This window comes from Aotus nancymaae, unplaced genomic scaffold (assembly GCF_030222135.1).
Source record: "Aotus nancymaae isolate 86718 unplaced genomic scaffold, 86718_ANA_hifiasm-v0.15.2.pri h1tg000010l, whole genome shotgun sequence".
Lineage (NCBI taxonomy): Eukaryota > Metazoa > Chordata > Mammalia > Primates > Aotidae > Aotus > Aotus nancymaae.
Genome location: NW_026988421.1, coordinates 76,048,081 through 76,071,127, shown reverse-complemented (window position 1 = coordinate 76,071,127; position 23,047 = coordinate 76,048,081). Strand labels below are relative to the sequence as shown.

The window sequence follows — 23,047 nt, the reverse complement described above, 5'->3', positions numbered from 1 at the left end:
ATAATCATTTCCAGACTAGGACCTTCTCTTATTCAGCTTCTTACTAATACTAACAAGATAGGAACACAGGAAGTGGCCAAAACATGTTTGCTCAACTCAGTAACTAATCATATGTAGAAGTAAGACCTACAGATACTACAGAGAAACCTAAATGACTTGTAAGCTGGTGACAGAGAAAACACTAATGGAGAAGTCAAGAAGGGGATCAAGTTTAGGGGATGAGTGTTAGGATAGAGGATGGTTAAGGTCAACATCCAAAGAGAGAAGTCAAAGAGGAAAACAAATGAAACCAGAGGAGGAAAAAAATTCAGAAAAAGTAGAGATGTGGGTTAGAAAATAAGTAATAAGTCTCAATACTTGCTAATGAAGAGGAATATTTAATAAGTATAAATTTCCTAAGACACTTTAGGATACAACTATCTTTAAGAACACGGTTCGAATTGCTCATTTGTATATTCTGTACAAACTGAATGATGTAAATTCCCAATCAAATGGGTCAGTCAAAACTGGATCAACATTGAATAATTATTTGCTTTCCTCATTCATTCAACAAAAAATTTATTGAGTGTCTATAAGTTGGGGGCAAGAGGAACCTGTCATGAAAGCAAACAGTAAAATACAGCAATTACTACAACAAAATAACTGCGTAATGTTAACAGGAACACAGGTAACAGAATATAATGAAGGATAGATGGAAGAGGCATAACGAACATATGTCTAGCAGCTTTCTAGGAAGAAGAGGCATCTAAATTGGGCTCGTAAAAAAGGACAAAGTGATGGCCAGGCTCAGTGGCTCACGCCTGTAATCCAACATGTTGGGAGGTCGAGGAGGGTGAATCAGCTGAGGCCAGGAGTTCAAGACGAGGCTGGTCAACATGGTGAAACCCCATTTCTACTAAAAAATTACTACATACAAAAAAATTAGCCAGGCATGGTAGAATGCACTTGTAATCCCAGCTACTCAGGAGGCTGAGGCAAGAGAATCGCTTGAACCTGGGAGGCGGAGGTTGCAGTGAGTCGATCTCACCTTTGCACTCCAGCCTGGGCAACAAAAGTAAAACTTCGTCTCAAAAAAAAAAAAAAAAAAGATAAAGTGATTTAATGAGAAGGCTAACGAGATGAATGGTATTCTATTAAAAAAAAAAAAAAAGGAATAGTGACCGGGCATGATGGCTCACACCTATTAATTCCAGCACTTTGGGACGCCAAAGCGGGCGAATCACCTGAGGTCAGGAGTTCGAGACCAGCTTGACCAACATGGAGAAACACCATCTCTACTAAAAATACAAAATTAGCCGGGCATGGTGGCGCATGCCTGTAATCCCAGCTACTCAGGGGGCTGAGGCAGGAGAATCACTTGAACCTGGGAGGCAGAGGTTGTGGTGAGCCGAGATCACACCATTGCACTACAGTCTAGGCAACAAGAGCAAAACTCCATCTCAAAAAATAAAATAAAATAAAATAAATAATAATAAAGGAATAGTATGTGGAAAAGCAGAGAGATGTCAAAGTACTTCTCATTATCATGGAAGCTCCTCTTGGAGGACTACCTGTATGCTAACAAAAAATCTGGTCTTTATTCTACAGTCCTATGGTAAGAAACATCACATGTGCATTAGAATCCCCTAGGGAGGCAGGGCACAGTGGCTCACACCTGTAATCCCAGCATTTTTCCCAAGGTGGGAAAATTGCTTGGAACTAGGAGTTCAAGACCAGCATAGTCAACACAGCAAGATATCTTAGTGAGCACTCCAGATCCCCTAAAGCACGTGCAGGCAAATGGTGGGTAAAGAGGCAAAAAAAGAAAACTAACTTCTGCAAAGAATAGGGAGTCATGGACGATATTTTTAGCAAAAACAGAACTGGTCAGATCTGAGTTTCAGAAATCCAAAAGTCAGGAGCATGGATCAGAGTCTAAGGTAAGAAAATCTGGAGAAAGAGCAATGAAGAGGGTTAAGAAGCAACTGCAATGATTTTCCAGCACTAAATATTGACTACTACTTACTCAAACATAAATGAACCACTAAAAGAGGCTTATAAAGTGCTATAACTGTAATATGTGCTTTCAACATAGTTTCTGAACTTATCTCAAACATCAATTCAATAATCATAAACAACTATGGTAAAATGCGCTCAGGTACATTTGAAAAAAAAGAAAGGGGTGGTAGAGAAGAGCAGCCATCAAAATTTCCCTGGAAGGCCAGGCGCAGTGGCTCACACCTGTAATCCCAGCACTTTGGGAGGCTGAGGTGGGCTGATTATGAGGTCAGGTGTTCAAGACCAGCTTGGCCAAGATGGTGAAATCCCATCTCTACTAAAAATACAAAAATTAGCTGGGCAAGGTGGGAGGCACCTGTAATCCCAGTTACTCAGGAGGCTCAGGCAGAGAACTGCTTGAATCCAGGAGGGGGCGTTTACAGTAAGCCAAGATCACGCCACTGCACTCCAGCCTGGGTGACAGAGCAAGATTCCGTCTCAAAAAAAAAAAAAAAAAAAATCCGTGGAAAAGTTGCTCATTTGTTCTTCAATTTAATTTTTATTTTTAAAAAGTTAAAACCACCATAACAAACAGGTTGCTAAATCAAAATTTAGAGGCTACTACAAGGCAAGCACTGCACCAAACTTCTAAGAATAATCAACAGAGAAAAATAAGTTAGCACATATATGGCTATTTAACTCATTTTCCACTAATCCATAAAAAAACTTTGTTAATCATATATAAAAACAACAGTTTTTATATTGATAAAAATTCACCCACTCCACCTACTAGAAAGTAAGTGGGGGTCAAGCGTTCAACATCTCTCCCCAGTGGCCATGATCTTCATTTGAAAGAAAGAGGGAAATTACATGCAAAGACATATACATGATGATGATGGACCTTGGGTGCAAAGATTAAGATACAATTAATCTATGTTTCAAAGAAATAGATCCTGTATTTCTTTCTCTGTTGAATCATTTTGTTAACTACATACACTTGTATTGTGAAAGTAAAAAATTAGAGCACTAATTTCACTATGCCAAAAGAAAAAAAAGGTAAGCTGAAAGCTAAGTCACAGAAGAAGCTGCCTTTCCTTTTGTTCTTGTTTTGTTTGTTTGTTTTTGAGATGGAGTTTCTTTCTTGTTACCCAGGCTGGAGTGCAATGACCTGATCTCAGCTCACTGCAACCTGCGCTTCCAGGGTTCAAGAGATTCTCCTGCCTCACCTTCCCAAGTAGATGGGATTACAGGCATACACCACCATGCCCAGCTAATTTTGTATTTTTAGTAGAGATCGGGTTTCACTATGTTGGTCATGCTGGTCTCAAACTCCTGACCTCAGGTGATTCACCTACCTCGGCCTCCCACCAAGCCCAGCCCCCTTTCCTTTTGTTTCTAAGCTGATAGCTACAGATAAAAAGTTAAATATATCCACGAGTAGCATAGCTACTCTGTGTTCACCTTATCTTATGTAAAGCACCAGTATACTGAGCGCTAGACAAAAACACAACTGACTATTCCCCTATCTGCTCTTTTTCTTTTGCAATGTGTGGATTCAGTAATGGGATCATTTCCTCTCTCTTGCCCCTCCAACCTGCTTTTTCCATTTAAATAATGAAGCTCAAAATCATCTTTGGAGAAAGACACAGACCTGTCTCCCTGGCATACATCCTTAACCCTGGCAAAATAAACTTCTAAATTGACTGAGACTTGTCTCAGATACTTTTTGGTTTACAATATATATACATGAGAATACCAAAAAAAAAAAAAAGCACCTATCTTTAAAAAGAGAATTCCTTGACAACTGGCTATTCCCCCCAGCTACCACTGGCTTTTAGCTTCACTTTATAGCAAACTCCTTGAAAAAAATGTCTATCCCAGCAGTCTACAAGTCATTTCCCCCAATTCTCTCTTAAGCCCACTCCAATCAAGTATTCACTTCCACCACTAAACCAGAAACAACTTGTTAAGGTTGCCGATAATTTTCATATTGCTGTATCTTAGTCCTCAATCTAATAGCATCTGACACAATGGGTTACTCACTCCCTCCTTCTTAGAACATTTCACTTGGTTTCATTGATACTACTCAGTCTTAGTTCTCTTCCTTCTTCATGGGGGTGCTGCTTCTTGGTCTTCTTTGTTAGTTTCTTTCCCTCTGAATACATTACAGGATCCCAAGGCTAACTTGTGGGACTTCGCCAACCATACTCACCCCCTAAATTATTTTAATCCCTTCTCATGGCATTAAATACTCCCTCTCTAATACTGGAAATTTATATATCTCTAACCCAGATCTCTGCTGTGAACTGCAGACTCATGCATACTCAGCTCTCTACACAATCTCTGCTCTTGGATTACTAACTTAAAATGTCCAAAATTGAACTCATTATTTCTCCCCCTAAACCTGCTTCTTCTGCACTCTTACCCATCTCAGTAAATGTTAACTCCATGTGTCCAGTTGTTCAGGCCAAAACTCACAGCCCACATTCAATCCATCATTAAATTGTTGGCTCTGCCTTCAAAATGTATACAAAATGGGACCACTTCTCCCAATCCCTGCATAAAATCATCCCCCACCCAGGATTACTGCTGCAGCCTCCTAAATAATCTCGTATGCACTACCCCTGACATTCTCTACATAACAGTTGAGAGTTCTACTTAGAACAAGTCAAAACTCTGGTGGCTTCCCACCTTTTAAAAGCCAGTCTCTCCCAGCACTTTGGGAGGCCGAGGCGTGTGGATCATGAGGTCAAGAGATCGAGACCATCCTGGTCAACAGGTGAAACCCCGTCTCTACTAAAAATACAAAAATTAGCTGGGCATGGTGGTACGCGCCTGTAATCCCAGCTACTCGGGAGGCTGAGGCAGGAGAACTGCTTGAACCCAGGAGGCGGAGGTTGCAGTGAGCTGAGATCGCACCATTGCACTCCAGTCTGGGTAACAACAGCGAAACTCCACCTCAAAAAAAAAAAAAAAAAAAAAAAAAAAGCCAGTCTCATTGGCCTACAACGCCATATATGATCAGACATCCCCCCAACCCAACCCACCTCTCTGACCACATCTTCTACCAATCATTTCCCCTCAATGCCTCCACTGGCCTACTTGCCACTCCTAGAACAGGTCAAACAAGCTTCAGCCACAGGATCTTTGCATTCCATTTCTGTCTTCATCGAGTACTCTCCCTCCTAAACATCTGCATAGACCACATTTCCACTTCTCTGAGATCTCTGCTCAAATACTAGTTTTTTTTTACAGCCTTCCCTAACCACCTTAGATAAAACAGCAGCATCCCCCTCACATGCTCTTTTCACCTTATCCTGCTTTATTTTTCCCACAGAGATATAATAGCTGACATATCACACATATACTTTTTCATTTTCTGTATCTTGTTATTAGCATGTAAGCTCCACAAAGGCAGAAAACTGTCTTGTTCACTGAACTATTCCTAGCAAATGTTCAGAATACATTTCTTGAGTAAATGAATGAGAAAAATCCAGACTGAAGATCTGTTCTCTAAGCCAGGATTGAAGAAATTTAAAGTGTAGAACATCTCAAGTCCTGGAAAAACAGGACTGCAAGAAAGGCCACAACAAGGCTGGGCAAGGTGGTTCACACCTGTAATCCCAGTACTTTGGGAGGCCAAGGTGGGCGGATCCCAAGGTCAGGAGTTTGAGAAGTGCCTGGCCAATATGGTGAAACCCTGTACTAAAAAATACAAAAAAAACTAGCCAGGCAAGGTGACGGACACCTGTATTCCCAGCTACTTGGGAGGCCAAGGCAAGAGAATCACCTGAAACTGAAAGGTGGGGGTTGCAGTGAGCCAAGATCGCACCAATGCACTCCACCCTGGGTGACAGAGTAGACTCTGTCTCAAAAAAAAAAAAAAAAAAAGAAAAAGAAAGAAAGATAAGAAAAGAAAGGTCCACAACAATGACCAAGTCTACAACTCTAGCTGGTACCAATAATAAATAAAGGTTGACAAGCCATACTATTCCTAAACTGAGGAAAATACACTTGAGGAAAATTTTTTTAAAAAAAGATGGCCATTCCTGACTCCCCACCCCTGAAAAGAAATATCACCTGGATGTTTCCTATAAAGTGGCCTACCAACTCTGACCAAAATATCACGAAGTCCATTCTACAGACTTAAATAGCTGTTAAGAATAGTCCCTGTTTTTCTAAGCTAACGTCTTCAGAGAAAATTATTATGTAACTTCCAACCCTAACACTGGCTGCCAAGAGATAATGGTCAGAGAAAGCTCTCAAATTGCCCTAAAGCACTCAGGCTGCAACAAAATACCATTAATATGATGACAACAACAATTCAAAGTACCTTCTGGTATCTGTCTTGCTTCTTTGTCCCTAGGGTAATCACTAGGGGCTCCATCACCAAAGGTTTTGCTATCTTGATATGGGGGTAGTGTTAGGGAGGAGGAGAGACAATTCAAAAAAACAGGACTGGAATTTAATTTTGCATTTTAAAGAAAAGTAGGGGCAGGTGTGGTGGCTCACACCTGTAATCCCAGCAATTTGGGAGGTCAAGGTGGGAGGATCACTTGAGCCCAGGAGTTTGAGCCCAGCCTGGGAAACATGGGGAGACCATGTCTCTATGAAAAATTTTAAAAATTAGCCAGGCATGGTAGTACATGCCTGTAGTTCCAGCTACTCAGGAAGCCAAGGCAGGAGCATAGCTAGAGCCTGGGAGGTCAAAGCTGCAGTGAACCATGATGGCACTACTGGTGACAGAGTCAGACCCTGTCTCAAAAAAAAAAAAAAAAAAAAAAAAGAGAGAGGGCGAGAGAAGTAGAATGCCAGGGAACAGAAAACATTTGCTCGGATACAAGATGTCACTGAGTTGGCTTTTCAATACCAGGCACCAAAACAGAGATCACAAAAGGACCAAAACCCTGAGATGCCCACCATTCCTCAGCTAAAGAGCCATGCCTTGCATTTCTATTCCCACACACAGACCTCAAGATACAGGGTAGGAGACCATGCCAAAGTGAACAGCTGGGAGCAGTAATGGCAGGGAGAGCAGTAATGACTATCATAACAAAGGGAAGGGAGGAGCTTCACTCATGCTTTTTCTGTTTTCCCCTTCCTACTGTTCTTACCAAGGCCAGAAAGCAGGTAGATGAAAACCAGAGAAGGCAGAAAACAGAGGGTAAGGATGGCCAGAAGCAAATGGTTGTAGAAAAAATCAAGAGCAAATTCCTTTACCAAGTAACTCATTGAAAAATAGACACATGAAGTTAGTAACTGACCAAGAAAATGTAAAACAAGCCCCTACGTCTATATACTTTGTATACAGTATAAAGAAAACAGAGAGTTCTTAATTATTTGGAATAATCTGTGGCATTTTTAAGACCAACAATCTTCAAAGATGATCCAACTACATTCAAACTAAGCTACTGATCAACTTGGAAAAGGAAACAGGTGAAAAACTTCAGTGCTCATGGATCCAACCTTTAAGAATCCTCTGGCTTCCCAATGGCTCCAAACCGTAATATAACGAACCAGAAGTCTTTAAAGGTAGAGAAGTAACTCTAGGGTATTCCAAAGCAATCAACTTAGCAGAGAAGAGCTAAAAACTCAGAGATTACATCTCACATACTGTGATTGGTCAATTCACTTAAAAAGAAAGGACTGCCGGGCACAGTGGCTCACACCTATAATCCCAGCACTTTGGGAGGCTGAGGAGGGTGGATCACGAGGTCAAGAGATCGAGACCATCCTGGTCAACATGGTGAAACCCCGTCTCTACTAAAAAATACAAAAATTAGCTGGGCATGGTGGCGCACGCCTGTAGTCCCAGCTACTCGGGAGGCTGAGGCAGGAGAATTGCCTGAACTCAGGAGGCGGAGGTTGCGGTGAGCCAAGATTGCACCATTGCACTCCAGCCTGGGTAACAAGAGCGAAACTCTGTCTCAAAAAAACAAAAAAAAAAAGAAAGGACTGTTCTCACTGGTTAATCTCAATAGGCTGAATCACACCCCAGCATCACCACCTGCAGCAAGCAGAAGTCAGAAGCCAAAGAGGCAGAAAGCAATCAGATACTCAGAGAAAGCTTGGCGGGGAGGGGAATGGGGGACATGGGGGGAGCGGTCTGTAACAAAGGAAAGACAAGTTCACCCCATACAACCACTCGTCAGCTTATGACAGCAGGCCACATCAACCACAACTGTTTGTAGCCTGAGGTGGCAGCATTCTACATGCTCACATCTGTGCTAATACTTTCCTCCCCTCTGCTCCCTCCCTGATGGCTCTTTCCCCATCCTCCCTGACAGCTGTCACATTCTAGAGCTCCTCTTCCTCCACCCACTCTTTCATTTTGGTGATTTGGTTTTTCCCAGTTCAGTCTCTTGATGTCTTTCTGTATTATCTCATCCTATATTCACTCATTCCTCTACCCAGTTCCTATCCTTGACAAGCACACAATCCAGTGGGGGAGACAGATGTGTCACTAGAATAGGTACAATACATCATAGTCAGTGCTGTGAAATAAATGTAACAAAGGGCTGTGAGCACATATTCATCTTTCATTACCCCACTCTATGTCTTCCAAATCGATACTCTGCCTTCCCAGTCTCTTATAGATCAGTTACTAAATCCTGTATCTTTCCAAAATATCCCCTGATCTCCACTTCCACCTCAAAGTTTAGGCTTCATTTCTCACATGACTATTTCAACCACTTCCTATTATAAACATAATTCAATATATAGCCACTTTGTCACATAAGCAATCTCCCCAAATGAGGTAACATACCATACCATCCCCTTGCTTTGCAACACCTAATCTTTCCAATGTCTGAGAAATGAAGTCCAAATCCTTGGTATCAAATAGGATCTTTTAAAAGCAGGCTGAGTTCCACTTCCAATGCTTACTACCTATGTTATCTTTGGCAGGTCACTGTCAGGAGCATCACATTCATTCTCAGATAACACAATCAAAAGACAAAAATCACTGACTTTTTTCTTTTATCTTTTTCTCTTTTTAAATAGAGATGGGGTCTCAGTCTGTTGCCCAGGCTGGTCTTGAACTCCTAGGCTCAAGTGATTCTCCCGACTCAGCCTCCCGAAGTGCTGGGATTACAGGCATGAGTCACTGCACCCAGCCACACTGACTTTAAAATAAATACATAATAAATTTAATAATATAAAACCTACAAAGCCTATAATAAGGAAAAATAGATCAGAAATATTTTTCAAGAGATTAATATATTTATGATACCAGGGCTAATGAAAATTGGTGAGAAGAGTCCAATAAATTTATGGATGATGGACAAATAAAGGAGAAAATAAAACTAGAAGAATACTGCATTTGTTTTTCTACTAGGGACTATGATGTTAGACTGCAAGTAACCTTATCATCATTTTTAAAAAACAAGTTTTTAAAAGCAAAAACCTATGAAGTATGATAGAACTAGTCATCAAAACTCCAGTATACTGGAGTCAGTATAAATGTATCTTTTAGAAGTAAATCTGATAATATTTTTCAAAATTAACAAAACCTTCATACCCTCTGACTTTGTAATCCTGCTCCTAGGCCTTTAGCTTAAAGGAAAGAAGCAGAATGATGAACTATACACTAACTGTATTAGCTTATACACTAACTGCATTATCTGCAAAATAATAAGCAATCTAGATGTGCAATATTAAGAAATAAGTCACTGTAACACTGGATAATCAACTAAAGGTATAAAAACTACAGCAAAAATGAAACATCAAATATGAAAGCAAATATTCAGCATTACATTTATGCTTTATCGTTTAAAATCACTTAGATATGACAGGAGATAAGAAGAAAAATTAAAAGTTTGTTATGATTCTTAAAATTCCTTTGACCATTAAGTTGTTTGTAAGATAAAAAGCCTTTTGGAATTGGTCAGGCCCACATCACTAAGTATACCTTTTAAAACTGACTTTTTAGAGGCAGTCACAATCATCAATTTTTTTCCCCCCAAAATCCTATCACATAGGAGTAAGACAGGCTCTTCTCACAGATAAGCCACATAAGTAATTTTAGCCATGCTATTACCCAGCTGCAACCTTCTTATATTAAAATCTCATTTTACCATCAAAACTTAACTATATGAGAGATCTCCATATGGTGATCAGAAGCCACTTGTTATGGGGCATCTGGAGAGAGGGCCCCAAGCACTGATGTTAAAACTATCTGGCTGAGTGGAATAGTGAAGGTTAGGTTTCTTATATCCCCATATGAATTATCATGTTTCTCAGCCACAAGGGTTCTAAGTCCCTAGGAGTGGCAGCTATGGATTCAAAGAGGGATAAAGTGCAAGCAGATTTGCACTCCCTCTGAAAAAAACTAGCAACTCCTTCATTTCACCCCAAAGCACCATGGAGTAGCGAAAAAGGCACAATCACAAGGTCAGGAGATATGAGATATAGGTGAGCCTAAGCAATCCCAAACAAGTTATTTGTCTTTTCAGGCTGGAGCTGTTTAATGCTAAAATTTTTAGAGTTAAACCAAATAATCTGTTAATTCTTTCAAGTTCAATATTCTATTAATTTAATATATCCTTTATTCGGTACACCTCCAATTCGCTCACAACCCCCATTGGAATTGTAAAACAATTAAAATTTAGAATTAGGAGACTAGAGGCAAAAGTCAAATATAAAGATGGTCAAACCTGGAATGTATTCCTTGCCTTCCCTTTCTACCTGCATGACTTTGGGCAAATTACTATGCCTCAAAATAAAGTTGTAGGACCAATGAAGCAGCAATCCTTATTGGTCATGCCCTTAAATTCCTGTGTCATAAAATGAACTTTTTAAAACATAACTGGGGCTTCATTCCTAACCAGCAACAATTTTTGCTTCATTCTTGGATATTTAAAACAACCTTGTGCATTCTTCTTTTCTAAATTATCTGATGCTGAATACAGTGGTCTAACATATTTCACCTATCTTATAGCTATATTCAAGACTCGGATTATTTGTCAAAAATGCATTGAGTAAATGGTTTTTGAGCATTGGCACCACACAACTCTGTATTAGGGTTGCAAAGTTCTGTTCCCTTAAGAAGCCCAAAAACCAGGCTGGGCACAGTTGGCTCAGGCCTGTAATCCCAGCACTTTGGGAAGCCAAGGCGGGTGAATCACCAGGTCAGGAGCTCAAGACTACTCTGACCAACATAGTGAAACCCCATCTCTACTAAAAATACAAAAAATTAGCCGGGTGTGGTGGTGTGTGCCTGTAATCCCAGCTACCGGGGAGGTTGAGACAGGAGAATCTCGTGAATCCTGGAGGCAGAGGTTGCAGTCAGATGAGATCAAAGCCAAATGCACCCTGGCCTGGGCAACAGTGACAGATACCCTCTCAGGAAAAAAACAAAACAAAAAAAACGAAGAAGCCCAAAAACTTGGTGGAGACAGACATACAAACAAATCATTAACTACCGGTTATCAAATACTAACTGCAGAATGTACGAATCAGTTAAGACAAGAGGGATGAGCTGTCTAGACAAGCCTCAGAGATAACACTTTAGTAAGGTCTTCAAGGGCAAGTTTTTACTAGGTAGAGAATTCTCAACAAAGGAATACTGAAAAACCACAGAGGAAGATGTCATCTTCAGAGAACTGCAAGCAGTCTTATACGGAGAGGGCAGGCATAATGGTAGAAGATGACACTAGAATGTTGACGAATATCACTAATCATGAAGGACTCTGAATTTTATTGATATAGATTATGGAGTCACTAAATATGGATTCAAAGTCCTTTCTTCCACCATACAGTCAAAGGAGTTGAGTAAAAGCAACAAAAACGCAGGCCTGAATGTGGAAAGGTAGAATTTTTACAGAATTCTTAATGGAGATTTTCTGCTTGCTTTCAGGATGGCTTCTAGCGCCTTCTTAACTATGGCTTATTAATAAGATGCTGAAGTACCACAGTATGAATTATGGCTAAAAGGTTCAACAAAGTGTTCATTTTTAACCTGAAGATTATTTGAACCCAATGTGTTGAGAACACAAACGAAAACAAAAAATAACAGTAAAGAGTTTTCATAAATTAAGAGAAGCAAACAATAATGAAGTCCAAGAGAAAGAACACTGATTTCAGCAAACACTCAGGAATATTTACATCGTTATCATATACTGATCACGGATAAGATGTTTTCCACCTATCTTTTGCAGGAGAGCATCTTAAGTTCCTTTTGGTTAAAGAGCAGCTGCCATCTCTAAAGTCTCTAAACTAGTCTAAAAGAGGATGCTCTAAAAACACTGGCCAAATTTATAAGCTCTGCTATATTTTAATGCTCGGGAAAAAAGGAATGCCTTTCATATGGCCATTTTGAAAAGCTTAAAGCTCAATTTCTCATCTATAGGAGTGAGCAACCAACACTCTAACCTGAGACCACAGAGTCCTTGCATCAGTCATTTCCACTCCGCTAAGGCCTAGTCTGGGAGCAGCCAGCCTCATTGGCCGGGGAGCCCACACAGATGAATATGCAATTATTGAAATGAAAACTTGAGCTTCACCACCAAGGGCCACCACAAAGGAGTCCTTTCATTCCTCCTTTTACTTTCTCAAGAAAGTAGGTGCACTAAAAATAAAATGTATGAAAATACATCTAAAGAGAAGAGAGAAGATCTGAACTTATGGCAACAGTGTGCTCCGCCAAAGTTTCACCTCAGGATGTGTTTTAGGGTGTGTCTTTGATTTAGTCCCGAAATTTAAAAAAAAAATCCCACTCCTTCGGGGCGCCCTGGTACTTTCACCACCACCCTCACAAGCTACCAGGCTCTGAAATCACTGAGTACCTCAGCCTCGCCCTGATTTCCCCCGAAAGGCGGCGGCGTCCGCGGCCCGAGGCCCCATGCTGTTACACCGCAGGGAGGGCTCCCTCCAGCCTCGCAGGTCCGCGCCCGCCCCGCATCCGCGGGGAGCTAGAGAGACTCACCCTGGAGGCCAGGGTACTGCAGGGCGCCACCACCTCAGCCCGAGAGCCCGGGCCACCGCCCCGCCCCGGACTGCGCGCCTAGTCCTGGGCTGCCCCCGGAGCCCGCGGCGACCCCGGCCCCGGCTCCGGCCCTGAGTCCCGTTCTCACCGTGCGGAGGTCGCGCTGCCTCCTCTTCCGCGGCCCAGCAGCAGGCCGCCCCGCGACCCGCAGGCCCGAGGACGGAAGGTGAGGCTAGGGCCACTTGTCACATCCCCGCCGTCCCCGCCGCTGGAGCCTCAGCAACCAGCATCGCGTCCGCGGCCTGAGGGAGCGCCGGACTCCAAAGCCGCCGCGCCCCCTCCCTCTGCCGGCGCCCGCCTGGACTCCGCCCTCCAGGATCCGCGAAACGCGCGCGCGCAGCCCCGCCCCGCCGAGGGGCCGTGCGCAGGCGCGAACCTCACGGAGCTACGAAGCCCGCCCCTACCGCATGATCCGGCCTCAGCCCACCTCTAGCCCCGCCCCTCCCTCGCACCAGACTTTCCCAAGCTCCGCCCCACGTGGGGCCCCGCCCCCTCCACTGACCTTGCTTAGCTGCCTCCTGACTCAGGTTTTTGCTCGACCCACGCAGTGACGCCAGTCTTGCGGACGACCTCACCTCTAGCCGTCCCCTGGACTACATTTGCTGCTTGACCATGGTCAAACCTGACAGCTCCTTCTCCAGGATGTGAACAGTGAGGAGTGGTCTGAGCATTGGGCATGACTGAACCACGTACCTGCCTTCCGCTTCAAAACACAGGATCTTGCTAAGGCTGAGGGGAAGGGCACCCCAAATGCTAATCTGGTTTTCTTTTTTCTTTCTTTTCCTTTTTTTTTTTTTTTTTTTTTTTTGAGACAGACTCTCGCTCTATCACCCGGGTTGGAGTTCGGTGGCGCTATCACAGCTTACTGCAGCCTCCTGGGCTCAAGCGATCCTCTCGCCTCAGGCGTGCATCTCCACGCCTACGAAATAATTACATCTAAAACTAAACTGGTCAAAGTAAGCTATCACATGTTGACCTAAATACACGGCTAATTTTTATATTTTCTTTTTAGAGACAGGGGAGTGGTCTCACAGGCTGGTCTCAAACTCCTAGGCTCAAGCAGTCCTCCCACCTTGCCCTCCCAAATTGCTGGAATTACAGGCTAGAGCCACCGCTCCTGGCTGATGTGGTTTCCTTTGCCAGAAACCAGGTCCTTTGGGCCGTCCATCTCCCAGAGACCATCTCTTCCCCTCTTTTCTTCCTCGACCACGGCCAGCACTGCCCGAGATTCCTAAGCCTGGAAGACTTCCTGCCCTGGCCGGCTGTTTAAAGCGCTGGAGCTGCCCTTATCTGGTTGTAGACTTGCAGTTCTCTTAAATCCTTGCCCGCCCCAACAGCTCAATTGCAATAAATAACATTTCAGGAGAACTGCTTGAAAAAATAACAGTTCTTTTATGTCTCCAGATCAGTGATACTCAAATGGGAAAAGCATAGGGATGCCTGATTTGTATGACCATATTTCATTTAATAATATACTTTTATATTTAGAAAATAATGTCTTTTAAATATCAGTCCCTAAAAGATTTTATTGGACGAAAATGTGCATGCTCAAAATGTTGAGAAAGAGTAGGTCTAAGCGCTGTGCAATTTCTCCTTGGATTAAGTGAGATTAGAAAAGCAAACACCAGGCTGGGCGCGGTGGCTCACACTTGTAATACCAGCACTTTGGGAGGCTGAGGGGGGCAGATGAGGAGGTCAGGAGTTCCAGTCCAGCCTGACCAATATGGCGAAACCCCGTCTCTACTACAGAAATTAGCCAGGGGCGGTGGCACGTGCCTGTAATCCCAGCTACTCAGGAGGCTGAGGCAAGAGAATCACTTGAACCCCGGAGGCAGAGGTTGCAGTGAGTCGAGATTGCGCCAGTGCACTCCAGCCTGGGCGACAGAGCAAAACTCCATCTCAAAAAAATAAAAATAAAAAAGGAAAGACAGAAAAGCAAGCACCAGATGGAACTCTTCAACACACCCCTCAAGAACATCGTTCAAGAGATGCAGTTATGAAAATGTGCTTTGGGGTTTATGCCACCAGCTAAATTGAGAGATGGTTCAAGAAAGGGATCCCCATACCTTATCCTTGGGAATCAGGGATGCTACATTATCAAGCCTCCCTCCATATGATGATGAGGGAAAGAAACATCTCTCAATTCCCAAAACCAGGCAGAGCTATGCTCCTCTAAACTGCTAGGTTGTTGTCTTGTGATTGATTGCCTGATTACTTGAGATGATCATGTGTTCTTTTATCTGTGGCAGTTGTGACATGCTCAGTCACCCTTCCCTTCCTCCTCCACAAAGTTAGAAGGCTTACTGGGTGCTTGCTGCACATGAGTGTTTCCCAGCTTCATCTAATTTTCCCTATTCCTATTTTGTCTTTATCTCAATGTTCTCATTTCCTTGGTTGTTACCATGTCACATGAATTCTATTTCTATTAGCCATTTGATTCCAAATGTACAGAATTTTAATTTATGGAGATAACTAAAATGACACGAGGGATGTCGATACATTGAAAGAAGAATTTTATTACCTACATTTCTCAGGGTCTCGGAGCGTGCCTCTCCATACAGGGGCACATGGAGAAGCACCAGGTTTGGTCAGGAGGCAAGAGCAGAAGTGAGGGGAAAGGCCAGAACTTTAATTGAAATTTCTGGTGGAAAGGCAAGACAAGGAAGGGGAAAAAGCTTGGGATTTCCTGATTTGAGTAACATCAGCGAGCTCTGGGCTATTAGGGTGGTCTCTAGTTAGCTGGTACCTGACCTTGGGTGAGTTAGGAAAGGGGAAATCTTGGCTTGGTGTGAGAGAGTTACATAAAGAGGGTGGTTCGAACTATGGACTTGGGTTTGGTTGGAAGGCTTGCAAAATGATTTTTACACACTCACAGAAGCTAGATTGCAGGGGAGGTGTAAACAACTTTGACCATTAGTTTGGCTTTGTGATTAATGGATGTCAACTAGACAAATACAGAATCTGAAAACAAAAACAAACAAATAAACAAAAATGCAGGCCAGGCGTGGTGGCTCATGACTGTAACCTGAACACTTTGAGGGCTGACGCAGGAGGATCACTTGAGCTTATGAGTTCAAGATCAGCTTGGGCAACATAGAGACCTTGTCTATGAAAAAAAAAGTTACCCAGGCTTAATGGCATATGCCTGTAGTTCTGGCTATTCAGAAGGCTGAGGCAGTAAGTTTACTTAAGCCCAGGAGGCTGAGACTACAGTGGGCTATGATCATGCCACTGCAATCCAGCCTGAGTGACAGAGCAAGACCCTGCCTCAAAAAAAAGAAGAAAAACAAAAAGAGGCTAGGAAAAACATTCCCATAATTCTAATACATGTACATACTTAGCAGACTCACAGTAGCATTTTAGTGTATTTTCCTAATTTTATAAGCATTCTTGATATATTTTATTTGTTTTGAGTTAATTTTCCTGGCCCTCTTTCTTTTTTTTTCTTTGAGATGCAACGTCACTCTGTCACCCACGCTGGAGTTCAGTGGTGCTATTTGGGCTCACTGCAGCCTCCACCTCTCAAATTCGTGCAATTCTCCTGCCTCAGCCTTCCGAGTAGCTGAGATTACAGGCATGTGCCACCACGCCCAGCTTATTTTTGTATTTTTATTAGAGACAGGGTTTCACCATGTTGGCCAGGCTGGTCTCAAACTACTGACCTCAAGTGATCCGCCTGCTTCTGTCTCCCAAAGTGCTGGGATTACAGGTGTGAGCCACCACACCTGGCCTGCCCATCCTACATCTTCAAAACCAGCAAGAGTAGTTTGAGTCCTTCCCACATTGCATCACTCTGACCTCCTCTTCTGTCTCAGTCTTCTACTTTTAAGGACACGTGATTATGTTAGATACAACTGGATGCTCTAGAATAATAACCTTATTTTAAGGTCAGTTGATTAGCAGCCTTAATTCCATTTGCAACCTAAATTCTTCTTGGCTGGCATCCTCTTGATGTAAGAGAGAGACATTCTTTCAGGGGAAGTTTTAGAGCTCCATGACTAATAGCACGATGAAACATTTGTCAGAGCCCCAGTAGGAGATGATTCTGGAGACCATCCCAAAACAGACAAGCTGGGTGCAATCTCACACACCTGTAATTCCAACTACTTAGGAGGTTGAGGCTGGAGGATTGCCTGAGGCCAGGAGTTCAAGCCCCACCTGGGCAACATAGCAAGACCTTGTCTCTTAAAAATAAAATACAAAAATACAACAGATGAGAGTCTCTGATGAAATCTCCTGGCTAGGCATGGTGGCTCAAGCAAGAGCTTTAGGTGGCTGAAGCAGGAGGATAGCTTGAGGCCAGGAGTTGTGACCAGCTTGAGCAACATAGAGAGACCCCCACCCATCTCTACAACAATAAAAAATAATAGAAGTTATCTGGATGTGTTGGTGCACCCTTGTATTTCTAGCTACTCAGGAGGTTGAGGTGGGAGAATTGCTTAAACCCAGGAGTGTGAGGCTGCAGTGAGCTATGATTGCACCACCACACTCCAGCCTGGGAAACAGTGAGACCCCTATCTGTAAATAAATGAGAATAAAAGAGAAATCTCCTCCTTTCATCTCACAAGTATTTACTGAGCATCGACAGGCACTGTTCTGGATTAAGTCATGAACACAGACACAAGTCAATAGGATTGACATTCTAGAAAAATCACCAGTTTTCCACAGAAGGCAGTCTGATGATGGAAATTCTTGGCTCCCACAGTCACAGAAAGTTTTCTTTTTTGGCCCTAACTTCTCTTCCTTTGGATGCCCTGATGCCTTCTGTATCTAGAATCTGGCAACAAGGAGCATCTTCAGCAGTAAAGGATAGAGTATCCAAGATCTGGCCTCCTGGATGAAGATGGAGAAATCCTGCTTCTCAGCTCTGAAGATGACAAACGGGAGCAAAGTAGAATGAATTCCTTCCTTTAATTCCCTAAATTTCTGGGCCCAAGCCCAGAAAAGTGAAAAACAACGTATTCGTCAGGGTTCTCTAGAGGGACAGAACTAATAGGATAGCTGTTTATTAAGGTGTATTGACTCACGTGATTGCAAGGTCAAGTCCCACAATAGGCCATCTGCAAGATGAGAAGCAAGGAAGCCAGTCAGAATCCCAAAGCCTCAAAGGTTGGGAAGCCAATGGTGCAGCCTTCAGCAAGAGCCCCGGGCAAATCACTGGTGTACGTTCAAGAGTCCAAAAGCAGAAGAACTTGGAGTCTGATGTTTGAGAGCAGGAAGCATCCAGCATGGAAGAAAGATGAAGACCAGAAGACTCAGCAAGTCTAGTCCTTTCATCTTCTCCTGCCTGCTTTATTCTAGCCATGCTAGCAGCTGAATAGATGGTGCCCACCCACACTGAGGGTGGCTCTGCCTCTCCCAGTCCACTGACTCCAATGTTAGTCTCCTTTGACAACACCCTCACAGACACCCCCAGGAACAATACTTTGCATCCTTTAATCCAATCAATTTGACAATATTAACCATCACAAGTTTACCCCTTGTCAACCTGAACTCATACACATCTCCTGAAATCATACATAATCTTCAAATAAAGGCAACAATAAGGTCATAATTTTGCCTAACAGAATACAGCTATCCTTCATACAACTGGAAGTGCACTAATCCTTAACCTAAATACTATTACGTAAAGTTAACAACACTTAAATGCTGATATGAAATCAATAAATCTTATGTCACATGATAAACAAAAAATAAAGGAAATAAAATGAAGATATTTTCTTAGTACAAGTGTATACATGCACAAACATGTTCTTAACAAAACAAGGAGGAAATACGACAATTACAGTCCTCTTTGCTGCAACTGGTCATGTGGTTGTTGATGACTACATTCTTCTACTACTCACTCTATGTTCCCCTTGACCTCAGCAAGCACCTCCGCAGGTCATGGTTTTTTACCTGGTAGAGTGACCCAAACCTTCGTTCCTGAAGGGTCTGGGCTATTTGTAGTCCTGTCTGAATTGGGTTCTTGTAGTTCCCCATTAATCTTAATCATAGGTCATCATAATACTGAGAGACACCCTTAGGGATCTCCTGTATTCCACTCATACTCTTCCTTATCTCCATTGTGGAGTAGTAGACTGATTTCATCTTGATAGTACAGCTCAATCACCCCAGCCAACACCATAACTTCCTTCTTAGCCTGCTGACTTAGAGGTAGGAGGAGCCCAAAGTGGCCAGGTGGCAATCTTGCAGTTTCATAGAATCATTGTTGTGTCTCCTGGTGGCAGCATTCCTCCCTCTAGAAATAAGACCTCCAAGCTAGCAGAACATAAAGTTGCAGGAACAGGAAGCAAAAATTTTGCTAGTGGGTCACTAGGGGTGATGAGGAGTGGAGATAATGGGGAGTGGTGTCACTTCCACTTCCAACCCTTGATCCCCGAACCCATGAATTCTGGTCATGGGAGAAACAGTATCATACATCGGATGCTGATTCTGGAGAACTTTTCCCCAGCCCTGCAAAGTACTGTCACCTAGGTGGCATTGTAATTGTGACTTTAAAAGGCCATTCCAATGTTCTATCAATATGGCTGCTTCAAGATGATAGGGAACATGGTAAGCCCAGTGAATTCTGTGGGCATAAGTCCACTGCTGCACTTCTTTAGTTGTAAAGGGAGTGCCTTGGTCAGAGGCAATGCTGTGTGGAGTAATAGGATGGCAGATAAGGGACTCTGTGTGTCCATCGATGATAGTCTTGGCAGAAGCATTGCGTACAGGATAGGCAAACCCATATCCAGAGCAAGTGTCTATTCCAGTGAAAACAAACCACTGCCCTTTCCATGATGGAAGAGGTCCAATATAATCAACCTGCTACCAAGTAGCTGGCTGATCACCCCGAGGAATGGTGCCGCATCAAGGGCTCAGTGTTGGTCTCCGCTGCTGGGAAATTGGGCACTCAGTGGTAGCCATAGCCAGGTCAGCCTTGGTGAGTGGTAGTCCATGTTGCTGAGCCCGTGCATAACCTCCATCCGTGTCACCATGCCTCTTTGCCTGGCCACAGAAGGCATCATGCCTGTACATTGGCATCCTTCCCCTCATCTCTCATGCAGAGTTCACAAAATAACAGCACTAGATAAAATTCAGCCAACAGGTACATTTCATTTGGCCACACAATGATTTTTAAAAATTGAATTCATTGCCAAAATTTAAAAATTGATGATTTCACGTATTTTAAATATTCACATTTTCAATTCTCTCCAATTGGCCAGAAGTCTACAAGGCCCTTTTGTCTACACTGACTCCATCCACTCATTTGCTTGCCTGTTTCCTGTAAGTATTGCAGTTTGTGATCCTGCTGTAGAGGTTGCAGAGAGAGGATGGATTCTACATGATTTGGCTTACAAATTCATGGAGAGTTCACAATGCTTCTGTGTTTTCCTCTCCTCTGAAGGAAAAATTAAATTAACACAATTGTGAACCTCATATACATTAGATTTTTTTTTACAATGGTTGTGGTAAAATACACGTGAAGTCTACCCTCTTAACCATTTTTAATTGTATAGCTAAGTAGTTTAAGTCACTCATGTTGCTGTGCAACCATCACTACCATCCATCTCCAGAACTGTTCTCACCGTGCAAAACTGAAACTCTATACCCATGAAAGAACAATTCCCCATTCCCCTCTCCCCCAGCCCATGGGAACCACTGTTCTACTATCTGTCTCTATAAATTTGATTACTCTGTGCACCTCATATATGTGGAATCATACAGTATTTGTCTTTTCATGACTGGCTTATTTCACTTAGCATAATGTCCTCAAGTTTCATTCATATTGTGGTATGTGTCAGTATTTTTCTTTTTAAGGGTGAATAACATTCCATTGGATGTATAGACCACATTTTGCTTATCTGGGCATCCATTGATGGACACTTAGATTGCGTCCATTTTTTGTCTATCATGAATAATGCTACTATGAATATGATTGTGCAAATACCTCTTCAGGACTGTGCTTTCCATTCTTTTGATTATTTACTCAGAGGTGAAATTACTAGATTGTATTGTAATTCTTTTTTAATTTTTTGAGGAAATGTCATACTGATTTCTATAGCAGTGTGTGAATCCATTCTTGCATTGCTATAAATACCTGAGACTGGGCAATTTACAAAGAGGTTTAAGTTACTCACAGTTCCTCAGGCTTAATAGGAAGCATGGTGCTGGCATCAGCTTGCCCTCTAAGGAGCCCTCAGGAAGCTTACAGTCATGGCAGAAGATGAAGGAGGAGCAGGTACATCACACGGCAAAAGCAGGGGCGAAAGAAAGAGTGGAGCGGGGGATGCCAAACACTTTTAAATTACCAGATTTCTTATGACCTTGGAGCAAGAGCTCACTTATCACCAAGTGGATGGCCAAACTATTCATGAGGGATCCACCCTCATTATCCAAACACCTCCCACCAGGTCTCACCTCCAGCATTGGGCATTACAGTTCAACATGAGATTTGGTGGGGACATATGTCAAACTATGTCAGTGACATAGGCAGATCTGCAAAGACAAGAAATATGTTTTTCTTATGAGAAAGAAATTAAATATCATATAAGAAGAAGCAACTGAAATTAACCATGAATATTAACATGTAGGCTAACAATAGACCCATAAGAGATTTAATTATTTAAAAATTCTGAGTATGACTAGTTTTATAGTCATTCATTTGATAATCTCAATGAAAGAAAAATTTCCACTCAAAATTATCAAATTTAATTCAAGGTAGAAGAGATCTGAAATGCCTTTTTAAACTCTAAAAGAAACTGTTGGCCAGACACAGTGGCTCATGCCTGTAATCCCAGCACTTTGGGAGTCCAAGGCAGGAAGATCACCTGAGGTCAGGAGTTCAAGAGCAGCCTGGCCAACATGGTGAAACACCATCTCTATTAAAATACAAAAATTAGTTGGGCAATGGGGCACATGCCAATAATCACAGCTACTCGGGAGGCTGAGGCATGAGAACTACTTGAACCTGGGAGGGAGAGGTTGCAGTGAGCTCAGATTGCACTACTGCACTTCAGTTTGGCTGACAGACTGTATCAAAAAAAAAAAAAAAAGAAAGAAATTGTTAAAATTACTTAAAAAATTGATACAATAAAAGATACTTAGATACTTGAATATTTTAAGTACATTATTTCATATTTTCAAGGAGAAACTAATTACCACAAGAAAACTGTGAATTGGAAAAATAACTCGTACTAAGAATACTTAAAGAACTCATCAAATTAATAATGAAAAGATAACTGTAATTTTGAAATGGGAAATAGCACTAAATAGACACTTTACAAAAGAAGACATGTAAATGAGCACATGAAAAGTTGCTTAACATCATTAGTCACCAAGGAAGTGAACACTAAAGTTTAATGACATCTCACATCACATTAACATATAAGTTGGCTACGAATTTTAAAGGATTGACAACACCAAATTTTGGAAGAATATGAAGTCACTGGAACTCTCTCATATGCTGCTGGTGAGAATTTAAAATGATAAAACTATTTTGAAGCTCACTCTGTCAGATTTTTATAAAGTTAAACATGTCCTTGCTCTGTGATCCAGCAACTTCAGTTTTAGATATTTACTCAAGAGAAATAAAAACATACGTTCACAAAATGACTTAAGTGAGGATGTTCAACAAGGCCAAAACTGGAAATAATTACTTGTTTATGAACAGGTAAATGGATAAACAAATTGTGGCATACAAGAGTAAGTCAGCATTTAAAAGGAATGAACCACCGATATATGCAAGAGAAACCAGACAGTAAAGGATACGTACTGTATTATTTCATTTATATAAAATTCTACCACAGAAAAAATTAGCCTATGATGATAGAAATCAAAATAGTGGTTGCCTCGGGGGCAGATGGGAAAATGGTAAAGGAAAAGTGGCATGATAATACTTTCTGGGGTCTTGGAAATGCTTTATGTTTTGATTGACATGGTGGTTTCATTGGTGTATAAATTTGTCAAAATTCATTGAAGTATTCAAACAAAAGTGGTGCATTTTTATATAATAATTATACCTCAATTAAAGAGTATTATTTTTGGCCAGGCATGGTGGCACATGCCTATAATCTCATCCCTTTGGGAGGCCTAGGTGGGTGG

The 23,047-nt window shown here is 42.1% G+C and overlaps 1 protein-coding gene across 5 annotated transcripts in view; it reads right to left on the bottom strand.

The window, feature by feature from the left end:
• The window catches only part of CCSER2 (coiled-coil serine rich protein 2), a 211,706-nt gene extending 198,438 nt beyond the window's left edge, over window positions 1–13,268 (bottom strand). For 4 of the 5 annotated variants that reach the window (XM_021672267.2, XM_012438996.3, XM_012438997.2 and 1 more), the window contains exon 1: window positions 13,050–13,268. The gene's annotated coding sequence lies outside the window, so the exon portion shown is untranslated. The remainder of the gene's footprint in view (window positions 1–13,049) is intronic. The other variant, XM_012438995.2, reaches the window with a different exon arrangement.
• Window positions 13,269–23,047: the final 9,779 nt, after the last annotated feature.